This window comes from Amblyomma americanum, chromosome 9 (assembly GCF_052857255.1).
Source record: "Amblyomma americanum isolate KBUSLIRL-KWMA chromosome 9, ASM5285725v1, whole genome shotgun sequence".
Classification (NCBI taxonomy): domain Eukaryota; kingdom Metazoa; phylum Arthropoda; class Arachnida; order Ixodida; family Ixodidae; genus Amblyomma; species Amblyomma americanum.
The window spans coordinates 79,328,904-79,341,839 of record NC_135505.1 but is presented as its reverse complement, the minus strand read 5'-3'; the positions used below and the strand labels follow the sequence as shown (position 1 = coordinate 79,341,839).

Genomic DNA, 12,936 nt, shown 5'->3' with positions numbered 1-12,936 from the left:
ACTCCCTCCTTTATCTTTTCCCTTACGGCGCGGTTCAGGTGTCCAACGATATATGAGACAGATACTGCGCCATTTCCTTTCCCCCAAAAAACAATTATTATTATTATTTCTATACCATCTTTGAACTCTCCTACTATCAGCACGTGGTATCGATTGTGGCTCGGCTTGAGCCAGTGGGCAGGCCTGTGCACTTTCCTTTTCTTTCTTCCTGGCAACAACAGACAGACAGACAGGCTTTTATTTAATTTATAATGAATCACTGCCTGCCAGCATGAGGGTTGATGAGAAAAAAAAACTTTCGAGATGTTAAATTGAATAACAAAAACTTCATAAGGCGCCCAGGCGTAACTATAATGAAAGCATAATGAGCTCGTCTGAAATTGGTCACCAATTATTTTTATTTGCGCTTTTGTTATTCTCAGGACCAAGGGCCTTATAGAGGGTAGCTGTTAACGTAGCGTTCAAAAATAACAAGCTATCAGACGTTCGTTGTTTTTCAGTATTGCAATTGATGAATACTTACGTGGAAAGAGAACGCCATTAGGTACGCAGCTCGCCGTAGTGGAAAACTCCAGATTGATTTCGACCACCGCGGCTTTTTGACTTGGACTGAGAGAGAGTTACACGTGCATTATTGCACTCCTTTTAGCTGAGATGGGCCTGCAGGCTCGTCGAAAATCAATATATTAAAAAAAGACCGCCACCGTTCGAAATACGTTGAATTAACGAGCGTTAGCTGTTTGGTTCACTAGATGAAGAAAACGAAGAAGAACCCGCCGCTCGTCTAGAGAAACGAAATGTAATACCCTTTGAAACGGGGTGGATTGCCACCATGCTCGGCTACGCGTGCACGCATGCCGCCTAGCGGAACGATAGCCGCCTAGCGCCATCTATCAGAAAAATTACGATGCACGTCTGTTACATCCCCTCAAGGTACGTTCGAAACGTTTTCTTCGTTTGTGGGGGTCAAGGTAGGCCTAGAATTAGGCTTGCGTTGCGATATGGTAACGCTTCAATTAGTAATTGCATGTATACTAGGTTTACCTACTATTTACTTGCGGTTTTATTTTTGTACCACAACCCATACGGTTTTATTTGCCTACCAAATCCGGTACACAACTGTCCCCGGATAGATTCCCGTTGTTGTCGAAGCATATATAGCAGAACGAATGCATATGTGTTTTCCGGTCCCGTAACGGGACAGTTTTCTTACCCGTTATAGGATTTTTTTTTAGTGAGAGGGGGAGAGGAGTGAGAAGGCGCAACCAATTTTAATGGCCACCATCTTGGATTCGTTAAACAGAAACTATGCCGCCATTTCGCCCCTGACGTCACATTCACATAGTTCCACCGCTATCCACCATATTGTGTATAGCGGTCCCGTAACGGGACAGTTTTCTTCCCCTTTTTAGGTTATTTTTTAGGGAGAGGGGGAGAGGGGTGAGAGGGCGCAACGAATTTTAATGGCCACCATCTTGGATTCGAGAAAGAAACTATGCCGCCATTTTGTCCCCTGACGTCACATTCACATAGTTCCACCTCTATCCACCATATTGGGTCGTGACGTCATCATTAGCACGCGGCAGGCGGTTGTTTCTACAATGCTATTGTAGATGGCGCTACAAGGCTCAATGCGAGGTGCGCTGTTTTGTAGTTGTAACCCCAGATGGCGCTTTGATCTCAGGGTGGTAGGGGACCTCACGAAAACTAGAAACTTGATGAGTACTTGCTGCCACAGATGGCGTTGTGATCAAGGGTAGTAGCAGACCCCACGAAACCTCGAAACCTGATGAGTAAGAGCTAACGCTCCAAAAAATACTCCGGGCAAAATACGATGGGACACGCGGCAGAAACACGCACAAATACGCGCGCGCTTGTGTGTGTGTTCGTGTTTCTGCCACGTGTCCCGTTGTGTTTTGCGCCAAGTTTTCTTGAATAGCTCTCTTCACGAACTGGCCCAACGATCTGTACTTCTGATATGAAGCCACAATCTCACATACATTGAGCCGTGCGCTACAGCCACTTAAGTCAAAATATTCACAAGGAGTCGCGGTTACAGAACACTATGCACGCTAGAGATTGCAAGGGTATAAGTGACGAGTGAACAGTAATGCGTGGCAGCATAGTCTTAGCTCCCGACGCTGAGCTCTAGGCTATGGTGTACAGCGCACAGTGGAGAGCTTTGATTAATTTAGATTGACTGGATTTATTGAACGGTCTCTGGCATCGCACAACATTCGGGTAATTTTTCATTTCACCTCCGCCGAAATGCGGCCACCGCGGCCGGATTAACAATCCCGCGATCTCGCGCACAGCAGCCCAACATCACATAGTACCACCGCATATTGTATACTGGCATTGCTGATCTTCTGAATTCGGGGTACTCAATAATTCGGAACAAATAAAAGCGAATAAAGGAGGATAATCTAAGGTGTGAAATAATTCAGTGAGGTGCGCTTGTTGGCCCCCATATTTCAAAGAAAATCCGCTGGTCCCAATGGCGCCGCAATATCAAGGCCTGACGTCACGCGACTGGTCGTGCTGGGTAGTGCTGCGAAGGCGAAGCAGCCAGGACTGTACGTGACAGCCGCTAATAACGCGCTTGCGACAAATTCTCGCTCGCGGCCCGCTTTTGCTTAGATCGTGACTCGTTTGCTCGCTGGTACGGGGGTGAGCGCGCAATTAATAATAGGTTCTGGGTTAGTATGCAAAGGTTTGGAGCTAAGCGGGGCAAAAGTGTCAGTGCTAAGCACGCGAGCAGCGAAGAGGACTGCAGGGTGGCCGCTCAAAATTTTTGCGTAAGCTTGCTGGCCCTTCCCCGGCAGTGTACCTTTAAAATCCAGGCTTTGTTTTATGCTTGTTATAAAGAGCTTTCGACAGCACTAATAATAAGAATAATAATGGGTTTTTTTGGGGAAGGAAATGGCGCAGTATCTGTCTCATATCTTTGGACACCTGAACCGCGCCGTAAGGGAAGGGATAAAGGAGGGAGTGAAAGAAGAAAGGAAGAATAGGTGCCGTAGTGGAGGGCTCCGGCAAAATTTCGACCACCTGGGGATTTTTAACGTGCACTGACATCGCACAGCACACGGGCGCCTTAGCGTTTTTCCTCCATAAAAACGCAGCCGCCGCGGTCGGGTTGGAACCCGGGAACTCCGGATCAGTAGTCGAGCGCCCTAACCACTGAGCCACCGCGGCGGGGCTCGACAGCACTGCAGAAGGCCAAAACTGGGCTGGTAGAGCACATTGTACATTGCCTTTATTTAATTACGGTCATTGTTTCTCCGTTCATGTCACTTCCTCTTATGCACTTCGTCTTGTGAAAATATTTTTGCTCGTGTGGGTGGAGAAAGCTGAATAAGGGTGGGGATCTGTCGAACTGTGGAATTATTTTGCAATCACTTAGGCTGTTACGTCTTGCTTCTTGGGTTTGTAAGCTCCGCATTTATTCGCTACGCTGGCTCTCGGCCTAACGCAATACATCATTTTTTTTTATCTTTCTGCCAGTTCATTAGCTTTCAACGCGAAAGTAAGAGAAGCTTCAAGGAAGTTTCGCCAGTTTCAATTCGAAGTTTCCATGTTGCAAAGCGTCCTATAATAGTGCTGTTTTTTCTGTATTAGCCCCTTTGGCCTCATGATTCTGTAGGTTTTTTTCTTCGAACTCCGCCGATGTGACTCTGTTGTATTGTGTTCTGTTTTTGAGAACAAAGTTCTGGGTTTCATTACCGGACGACGGCACCCGCTTTAAAAGCAAGCGTAATGCATAAGTTATGCTCGTGCTATGCGTTGCCGTGCACGTTATAAGGATCCCACGCGGTAGAACATGTACAGCATTCTTAGATAAAACTTTTCTGTTTCTGAATATTGGAGTATTGCAAGGTGCTGTTATGCAAGTGTTGAAAGTAGCGGTCCATACTCTCGGTGCGTAGGAGAAATTTTTCCATCGCTCCCATCGAGCAGTTAAGACTGCCTTAGAAAACCGCTGGGGAACGTTCCTGACGCTAGCAAAAACGCTAACAGCAATCAAATGCAAGCCTGCTGACAGGAGATCAGCGCATATATTGATTTTTTCTCTTAAATCTTGCGATATATGAAAAAATTGCGTTCACAAACTCTTTCCCGTCGAAAAATGCTTTTGTCCAGAATTGGTGGGCATGATTGATCCGGAGACCTCCAGTGCTGCGCCTCCGCACACTTAATTTCAAGTTTAAAAGTATAATAGCGAATTAACTAATAATTCAGGCTATGTGTAAAAGCATCTGAGCCGCTCTGCACTTCCACCACTCACGAAGTGGTGTGGTGTGCTGCGTGCTATTCAGTTATCACCAAAGTAAGAAATGAAAGAAATAGAAATAAAAGTTTCAGTGCCTGTTCACAGGGAAGTTACGGGGCCAAGTTGGTGGCGTTAAGATGACATAAATGGCGTAGTAAGTGTGCGTTGTTTTCAGAAACGTTACTCTTTGTCCAATATGAAGCGTGGGCCTTGGTTTCAAGTGTTTCTGCATCTCTGAACTATTAAAGAAACATGCAAGGAGGTGCAAGAAAACATTGAAACAAGCAAAATATCGAACTGGCCCGCTCTGAACTTCTATGAATGTGAACAGATTCCAAAAGCACCCTTCATGGTAGACACTTGCCCATGAAGACGCACCTGGTGATATTTTACGTGCAGACGCTCGTTCAGCGGGTGCTTTCAATAAGTGCTAAGTAATCAATAAGTGCTAAGTAATCAGCGTTAATAAGAGAGTACTTTCTTTTAGGCTTACTGGTCTTGAAGAAAGTACCACGTGAATCACAACACCACAAAAGCGTCCGAAATTTCTCTAAATATTCCCCGCCGGACCGCCTGGATGGCATTCTTAGGGGCCATTACTTAAATACGCGACTTTTCTGCTATCACCAGGTATTAAGTGGGCGCCTCTAACCACGGGGAGTACTTTCTTTTCAGCTCTCGTTGTAAGGAAAGGTCTTCTGTTCAAGCACAGGTGAAAACATGCGAACTTGGTACATTATAGTAGTGTAAATGGACAATTTTATTCCACAATTTTATCCGACACAGCATTCAAGTAATACTTAGGTCGGAACCATTTGGTTCAGCTTGGAAAAAGAATGAACCAATGCGCACTGTAGACGTTATATGCTCTCCTCTTCTGCCCTTGACTTTCTCACTAGTACGTTTTTTAAGGCATTTAAGTGCTCGCTAGGAATAAATCTACCGAACTTCCTAATCTCTCCGTGTGCACAGGAGCCATTATGGCCAAATCAAAACGGTAAAACACATCGGCCTCTGTTTTGCTTTTCAATAAAATATCCGAGTGCAGCTCTTGCTACCGGTCCCCAAGGACGGCAAAACTTCCGGCGCTGTCCTCGAATCGAGATGACGCTTTCACATTAAGAGAAACTAAGAATACACTTAGAATTAAATCGAGGGTTGTGACAAATGGTTGGCCCGAGCACTCAAAGACGCCGTATGATGGTGCACCGGATGCAAGCGTTACGAAGGAAAGCACAACACCAACAAGAAAAAAAAAAGCGCGAAGGAAAAACAGGTAAAGAACCTGGACACACGTATACGCTGGTCCGATCGTCATGACCCAGCTATCTATGCCACGCGCGTGCTCTCCTTCGCACAGCTGACCTTTGTTGGCGAACCCGAGTATCCATCGGCGGAGGACAAATAGAGTGCCTCCAACTGAGGACGGTGCACCGCGGGTTTCGGGATGAAAGGAGGGCAGATGGGGCGTCCGTCCGTCGCTGATTGACCCAAGCCGGGCACGGCGACGAGGGATCGCTACGACGACGTCCCGACCTCGCCCCGAAGAGCGCCGGTGATTGATTTACGGCCGACGGCAGAGTCTGTGCCGTGGCATAATACACACGCAAGCGAGCGCGAGTCCCTTTCTCCCCTTTTTTTTCGCTCGCGCTCGATTATCACCGACGCCGGGAAGAGCGTTGGGTCGGTCGTCGCATCGTCCGGAGCCACAACGGCTCTCTCCTTCCCACCCTTCCCCGAGCGAACGTCCCCGCTTCCCTAGTTGTCGGTGGTAGCCGAAGCTCCTTCCTTCACTTTCCTCCTCAACTTCCTCTCTTCCCGAACCTCCCCGCTCCCGTCTTCGTCGTCTTAGGGAGCGTCTTGTTCGCCTCTCCGGTATACGATGACCCTGCTTTTCGCGTGTAGGCGGCAGTGATGATGCTCGGGTTGGCGAAAAAAGGGGCGTCGTGTTTCCCTTTATTGGTGTCGGGAGGCTCGGGTTTTTATCTCGGGAGGTACCCCCCCGTCGTTCATATCGGGGTCAGCCCACCCTGTGCTGCCCTGCCGGTTCTTTATTTTACGACTCGTCGCTCGAACAAGCAATCGATTGTGGGCGTGCGCAAAAATATTTCAGACATACCACTTGCTTCCTTTCACCCGCCCGTCTTGGGTGGCGCCGAAGTGACGACGATTGTAGTAGAGCGGTCCCGTTTTTCCCCTTTGCGCCCGTCATCTCCACAGAAGGACCTCCGAGGTGTATCACCACAGACGGCGTATATTTCGTTGCTCTGAAATCCATCGCGTGATTCCGGGATGTCAATGATCTTTCTGTTGGAGCAGACATGCTACTACTACTACTACTACTACTACTACTTGTACTGCTAAAATTTATCCTTCTGCTACTACTGCAGGTGTTGCTATTGCTACTAAGTACTACTTCTAGTACTACTACTGCAGCGGCTGTTATTGCTACTACGACAACAATGACGTAATGTCACCTAAATTAACCAAACGCAACGATGGCTGCGAAAAGGATGGCTAGCGTAGTCCGAGTGGATGAACCACTGTTGGTCTGCACAAAGAAGAAAAATCAGGTGTACTCTGTAGGATTTCTTGCTTGACGACGGCCCTCCTGGTACTGGAAGGCAGGATTAAAGTAGATGTGTTGTGTCTGTCAGGAAGCTACGAGAGCGGCTGAACAGTGTTGCTTCATTCCGTAACCGAAAATTCGCCCAACTTAGACACAAAAATCTCCATTTAAGGTCCTTTTATTTTCTGCAACACCTAGAAAGTCCGCCAATTTGAAAAAAAGATGTTTCGGGTTCCTAAAATTTCCTGAAACTCCGTGAAGATTCGCCCAAATTACACAAGAATCTCTATTTAAATTCCTTTCTTTTCTGCAAAACCTCGTCCGCAAATTTCGAAAAACTGACATGATTTCGGCGCTTAAAATAATCTGAAACTCCGTAAAAATTCGCCGTTCGTATAGCTTTATTTGTTAGATATTTGTGAAGATAAATTTTGCGAAGTAAAAAACATCACTGGACTAGAAACTGGTTGTATCACCACCATGACTTCAGCGAAGTGTTGAAAGCCATTTTGTTAAGAATTATGCGCTTCCCTTACAAAAAGTTTCTTTGGACAGCCTATAGACTCTTCATAGACTTTTTCTATAGCCTATGCTTTCTATAGACAAAACTTATACACACTATAGAAAATTTCTAGATTTATGGCCTTACACTTTTAGCAGACTGTTGTCTATTGACCATGAATGGACAAAAGGAAATATCTATAGGAAGGTTATAGAGTCTCTTAGAATTCTGTAGACAGTCTATAGCCCATTTATGTAAGAGTTGCATTTGGGGAATGGAACACTAGTGTCTCCCATGTCAAAAGCACGTAAAGCAGTAGTGAGTTAGAAACAGAAGGAAATGTGAGTACAAACAACCGTGCCATCTCTTTACTCCAGCTTCTTCACACGAAGTGGGCACACTCTAAGCATATCAGTTTATTTTCGATGTAGCTGCCGTGTTCAGTATTAAGAACATCAATGTTAGTGCGACCATCCTTTATGACACCTGTTCCGTTGTGTTCTCACAAAAGTACTAATACTGCAAATACTGACACTGCTACGGCTATCGACGTGGTAAAATAAGACTACCATTGTGTTTGTAAAGGCGAAAGCAATCAAGACTGGGACGAACGGACGCCTCCACTGCCGCAGTTAGAGAATTAGGGAACCAAGTCGCATTAATTAACATCCCGAGCGGCTCTTTTGTCACGAGCGGCAAACTCTCCGCGTATACACTGCATAGCAGCAGGCTTCACAGCGTCTAAACACTACCGCCGCTTCTGGCACAATTTGATGCCACGCACACACACACATGCACAGCGTCATGGTTCGCAGTCCCAGGAAGAAAGCGAGAGGCCGTTCGCAAGCGCGTGACAAATCGTGCTCTGGCCCGACAGCTGCGCGAGTCAGGGGTCGTCGTGACGTTCTGAATACGCCGGCCTTTCCGCCGACGGCGGCGCTCTGCGAGCCAGTGACGTCGACGAAAGCAAACGCCGCTGCATCCGCTCTTCGCACCGCCACGACCAGCGACGGCGGCAGTGACGGATCCAGCCACGCGAGATCTCGCGGAACCGTGCCCGTTGTGCGCCTCTTCCTCCTCTTGATTCCCCAGAGCCGCTGCACGCGCGCCGCCACCCAAGCGCCATCTCTCTCGCTTTTCCCTCCGTAATCCCGTTTTGTTTCGCTCTCATCATTTCTCTCCGCTCCCGCGTTTCCCGTCTCTCCTCCGCTTTCTTCCCTCAAGCTGCTTACCCACACCCTCTTTTCCCGAATTTCCCTTTTCAATCCCTTTTTATTTCCTCCTTTATGTCGGCTCCCTCGTTTCCCGACTTCGACCGAGATTTGCATGAAACGTGCTAGGGAGAGATATATGCCGAGCATCCATGCGTATACTTCGCTTGCCCGCGTCATCCTTTCCCTCTGCTCTCCCTTTCCCCATTCCCTTTTCTGTCTTTTCATGGTCCCGTTTCCAACGTCGTCTTCCCTCGCGGAGTTAGTTGGTCGAAAGCGCTCAGTCAGAACGTTCCACTACACGCCTCGCCTATCGTGTACGCCGCATGCAGCACGGCGCGAATTTTTTCATCGTTTCCCTACACTCATCCCGTCTTTCCCTTCGGCGCGCATCTGACAATCTGTTGAGTAGTGGTGAGGGCAGGAACGGTAGAGGAGGGAGGGAACGACAGCAGGTGCTTGAAAGCGTATTCCGCCTCAGATCTACGCCGATGTGTCGGCTCAATCACGCTCCGACGCTTTCCGCAAGCGCCCGTGAAAAAAATGCGTGCTCTAAACTTTGTCTTTTCTGTCTCTGCGACGTCGAATGGGGATGTTTTATTTCGCTGGCGGTCGTCGTCGTCGGTGAGGTAGTGGGCTTGGCAGCCTGCCACTTTCTCCCGCATTCAAAGCAGCTGCCATTGTCTGTAAGCGCTTCTTCGTGGATAGGTAAACAAGCCGGAGAGATATATCGCCTGTGTTTGAGTCCGCCCCTTCCGTTTTTCGGGATTTCAGGGAGACGCGAAACTGTACCGCTGTTATTTTTCTTCTAGTGCTATGAGCCGCATTTGCTTGCATTCTCGCAGCAAGAAGAAAATGTGCAGGATTGCGGGTACATGTCTCTGTGTACTGGTGTTTTGCCTTGAATGATGCCTACAAGCCCTGAAGAATTCTCTCAGAAAAGCTAGGCTCTGCATTGATAATAAATTCAGCGCTTTTTTTTTTATCTTACTTTCGATTTCTGTGTGCGCAGGCTCGCTGCTCCTGTGTGTCGTCACATTCAACCCGTTGACCGCATGGGCTCGGAAATCTTTGGCGCGGTGAGAAAAAAGTTTGTCAGCCCTGGCCTCTACCCACCTTGCTTTGGCAGGCAGCCTGTCAAGTTTCCCGTCACCACTTTTTGACAGAAACGGTCGAGGCAGTCTTGGCTCTATTGAAATTACACGTGACCCCAGGTAGACTTCTGTGAGATCGGAAAAATCGAAGCTGCTTCCTGGCCAGTATTATAAATTGTATTTAATCATGATCTGCTCATTTCTGGCGATTAAAGGATGCGTCCTTGCAGGCTGACAAAACAAGCCATATTCTTTGTTAGTCTATGAAATAGATTGTCTATATTTCTGTTATGCTTCTATTCGCTTTGAGCTAATATTTCGCGTGTATGTGACGCATGTTCACCATTCCTGCGTTGCCCACTGCCCCGGTAGTGAAGCCAGCTGTCACCATAAGTGAAACGGTCGCCCGCAGCCTCCCCCACAACTCATGCAAGAAACGTTCAATGAGAAAACGGTTTTGGGTCGTCGTTGTTTTGCCCAGAAAAGAGCCAAGAAATGCAATGTGCCAATGGGGCCAAGCAGAATTGCCTTAGCAAGACGTAGGCGAGGACCAGGGCCACCACACGACCATCAAGAACGACATCACCCGGGTTACACCTTGAACACGAATAAGGCTATGTGGGAGCAATAAAAGAGTAAGCTGTCTTCTAGCAGACTCGACCTTTTATGGGCATGGTGTGCAGCTCACCCGGAGTAGATTGCGGTCATTAAATATACGGAATGCTTACTCTTGGCAACGGAGGTGCACTCCTACTCCAAAGCGTATTAATTTGATGTTGTTAGCAATGGGAGGAGGCTTTTAAACGGGGCATCGAAGTCCTGAGGTTATCAAATAGAGAAGATTGAAACATCGATTAAAATATTCGTAACTGCCAACTCTTCGCATGTTCCCAAGAAGGAATTTGTTTCCATTGCCAGTATTCAGTATTATTAGAGATAAAAATCTGCCCAGGGCTTTGCCACAATACCACCTACCTAAAAGGGAGTATGCCAGAGGAGTGATTACTTCCCTTTTCATTACCATATAGGTTAATTCGTGTTTAGTGTGTATGCCTCGGCTTATGTTATCTGTGTGGCACCCGTAATGTAAGAAGCCTCCTGTTTACATACGGGCAGAAGTTTGGCCCAGCTTTGGCGTAGTATCTGTACTTCGCAAGTTAGTTTTTGGGACCTCCATCTAACACTTCCTGACGGAAAGAACGCTTAATCTACTGCGCTGCATTTCTCGCAAGACACGTGTGGAAAGAGCGCGGAAACGTTCCGAAGACCATTAGTGTTGATCCTCAGACGCTTGCCCGGTAACACATGTCCATATTACAGTTACATTCGCAGTAGTTGATAGCCAGTTATGAGCTGATGTGCACTACTACTGCGTAGATCTGCTACGTAGATCAAGTCTGTGCTGCTGTATAATGAGTGCGGTGTAATCCCTGTCGTCTGTCTGTGATAGAATGAAGTAAAAAAAAGAAACTAAGTTTACTCTGCGGCAGAGTTTAGCCATAAGCAAGTAATCCGTCGGTCAGAAGAGGTGGAAGCAAAATGGAAAGGGTGTAGCTGCAAACGAATAAACAAATAAGAAGATCTAATGACGCGGGAAGGATAATCTGAATGATATACTGCGAGCAAAAAAAGCAAACAAAGCTAAGCTCGTATTGCAAATACGTGATCAGTCAGAATGCATGCAAAGCAAAAGAGCTCTCGGGGTAGACCCCGACGGGTACCGCTACACTGTTGGTATATAATATGTCGTATATAAAGTAGGCTCTACGAAGTAGCCATTAATAACGCTCTTTTTTTTTCACCCTCCCGCAGAGTTTTCTTTTAGTAAACCTAATTTCTGGATCAAATACAGATAAAGCGAGAATTAAATCCTACCATTTCTATTCACCGATTGGTCTTGGAAGAAACAGCATAGAATCGTTTGGTTTGGTTTAGTTTATGGGGGTTTAACGTCCAAAAGCGACTCAGGCTATGAGAGACGCCGTAGTGAAGGGCTCCGGGAATTTCGACCACCTGGGGTTCTTTAACGTGCACTGACATCGCACAGTACACGGGCCTCTAGAATTTTGCCTCCATCGAAATTTCGCCCGCCGCCGCCGGGATCGAGCCCGCGTCTTTCGGAACCAGCAGCCGAGCGCCATATCCACTCAGCCACCGCGGCGGCTAGCATAAAATCGTAGTTCCTTAGCTAATGAAGTCCAGTTTGTCGGCGCTGTTATGCGAAAACCATTACACACTGAAGAGTTTAAACCCTGCTAAAACTGCAGCAGCTAACTCTAGTGATGAGTCGTATAGTTTTGTATTCCCCCTACTGCGCCAAGAACACGTCGGACGCAAAAAGGAACGCCGACTAAATGAAGCATGGACATACAACATTGCCGAGGTATTTTTCTTGCCTAGTTTTATATGTCGGCAACTGTGAGCATGATACTCCTTGCTTATGTGTATACGTGGTCGTTACTTATTCACTGTGAGGTGTTTTTCATACCCGGTATAGTATATGGGGCCTGATTTTATGTGCACTGGCTCACTACCTTAGGCGTTTATTTGCAATGCAGACAGCTATTAATAATGCAACCTGTCGCCTACGTAACGCCGTTGGATGATTATTTGCCATAATGAGTGCTGTCGATACATCACAGACCTTTCCCTTGCTTTCTGTACAGCTACTACAGTATCTGCCTTTTAGTGCCAATGAATGCCTGAATAGAGATTGTGTTTTTGTAGCACTGCAATCAGCAACACTTCTCGCATTTCTTTCATTTGCTCATCTACTGCACTTTCGCGCGCTTTAGCATTGTTTACCTATTGCGTGGTCCCCGTTGTTAGCAAAAATGGGCACGTTAACGAAGGGTTGATGTGTCTCGCGTCGCACGAAGAATTCTTATGCCGCTGCCTCTCTCCCGTTATTTTGCAAGGGGTTGCATTCACGATTTCTCCATATGTGTTGCGTGCACTTCGCGGCACATTCGTGCCGAGTAGAGAACGCACTAGAGACCCGAACTGCGGTTCGTCACGCAATTCTCAGATCAGACTGAGGGGTCACGCACATGTAGCTTGAAGTAAGAAGTGAGGCGGAGACAGGTGTCTATGTGAGTGTATATTCACGCACTCAGCGCAGAGCTGATGCATCCTGGGAATGTATCGACTGCATAGCATACAAAAAATGATATAAGATAGCCGGGGACTTGAGAAATGAAGTAGCAGGAACATCGCTTATAAAAATGGTCTATAGACTTCTTATAGACTCTACTGCCTTCACATAGATATTTATTTTTGTCTATTCA

The 12,936-nt window shown here is 47.0% G+C and overlaps 1 protein-coding gene across 2 annotated transcripts in view; it reads left to right on the top strand.

The window, feature by feature from the left end:
* LOC144105456 (putative diacylglycerol O-acyltransferase Mb3761c) overlaps positions 1–12,936 on the top strand; it is a 322,783-nt gene that overhangs the window by 157,878 nt on the left and 151,969 nt on the right. The gene's annotated exons all lie outside the window — the stretch shown is intronic.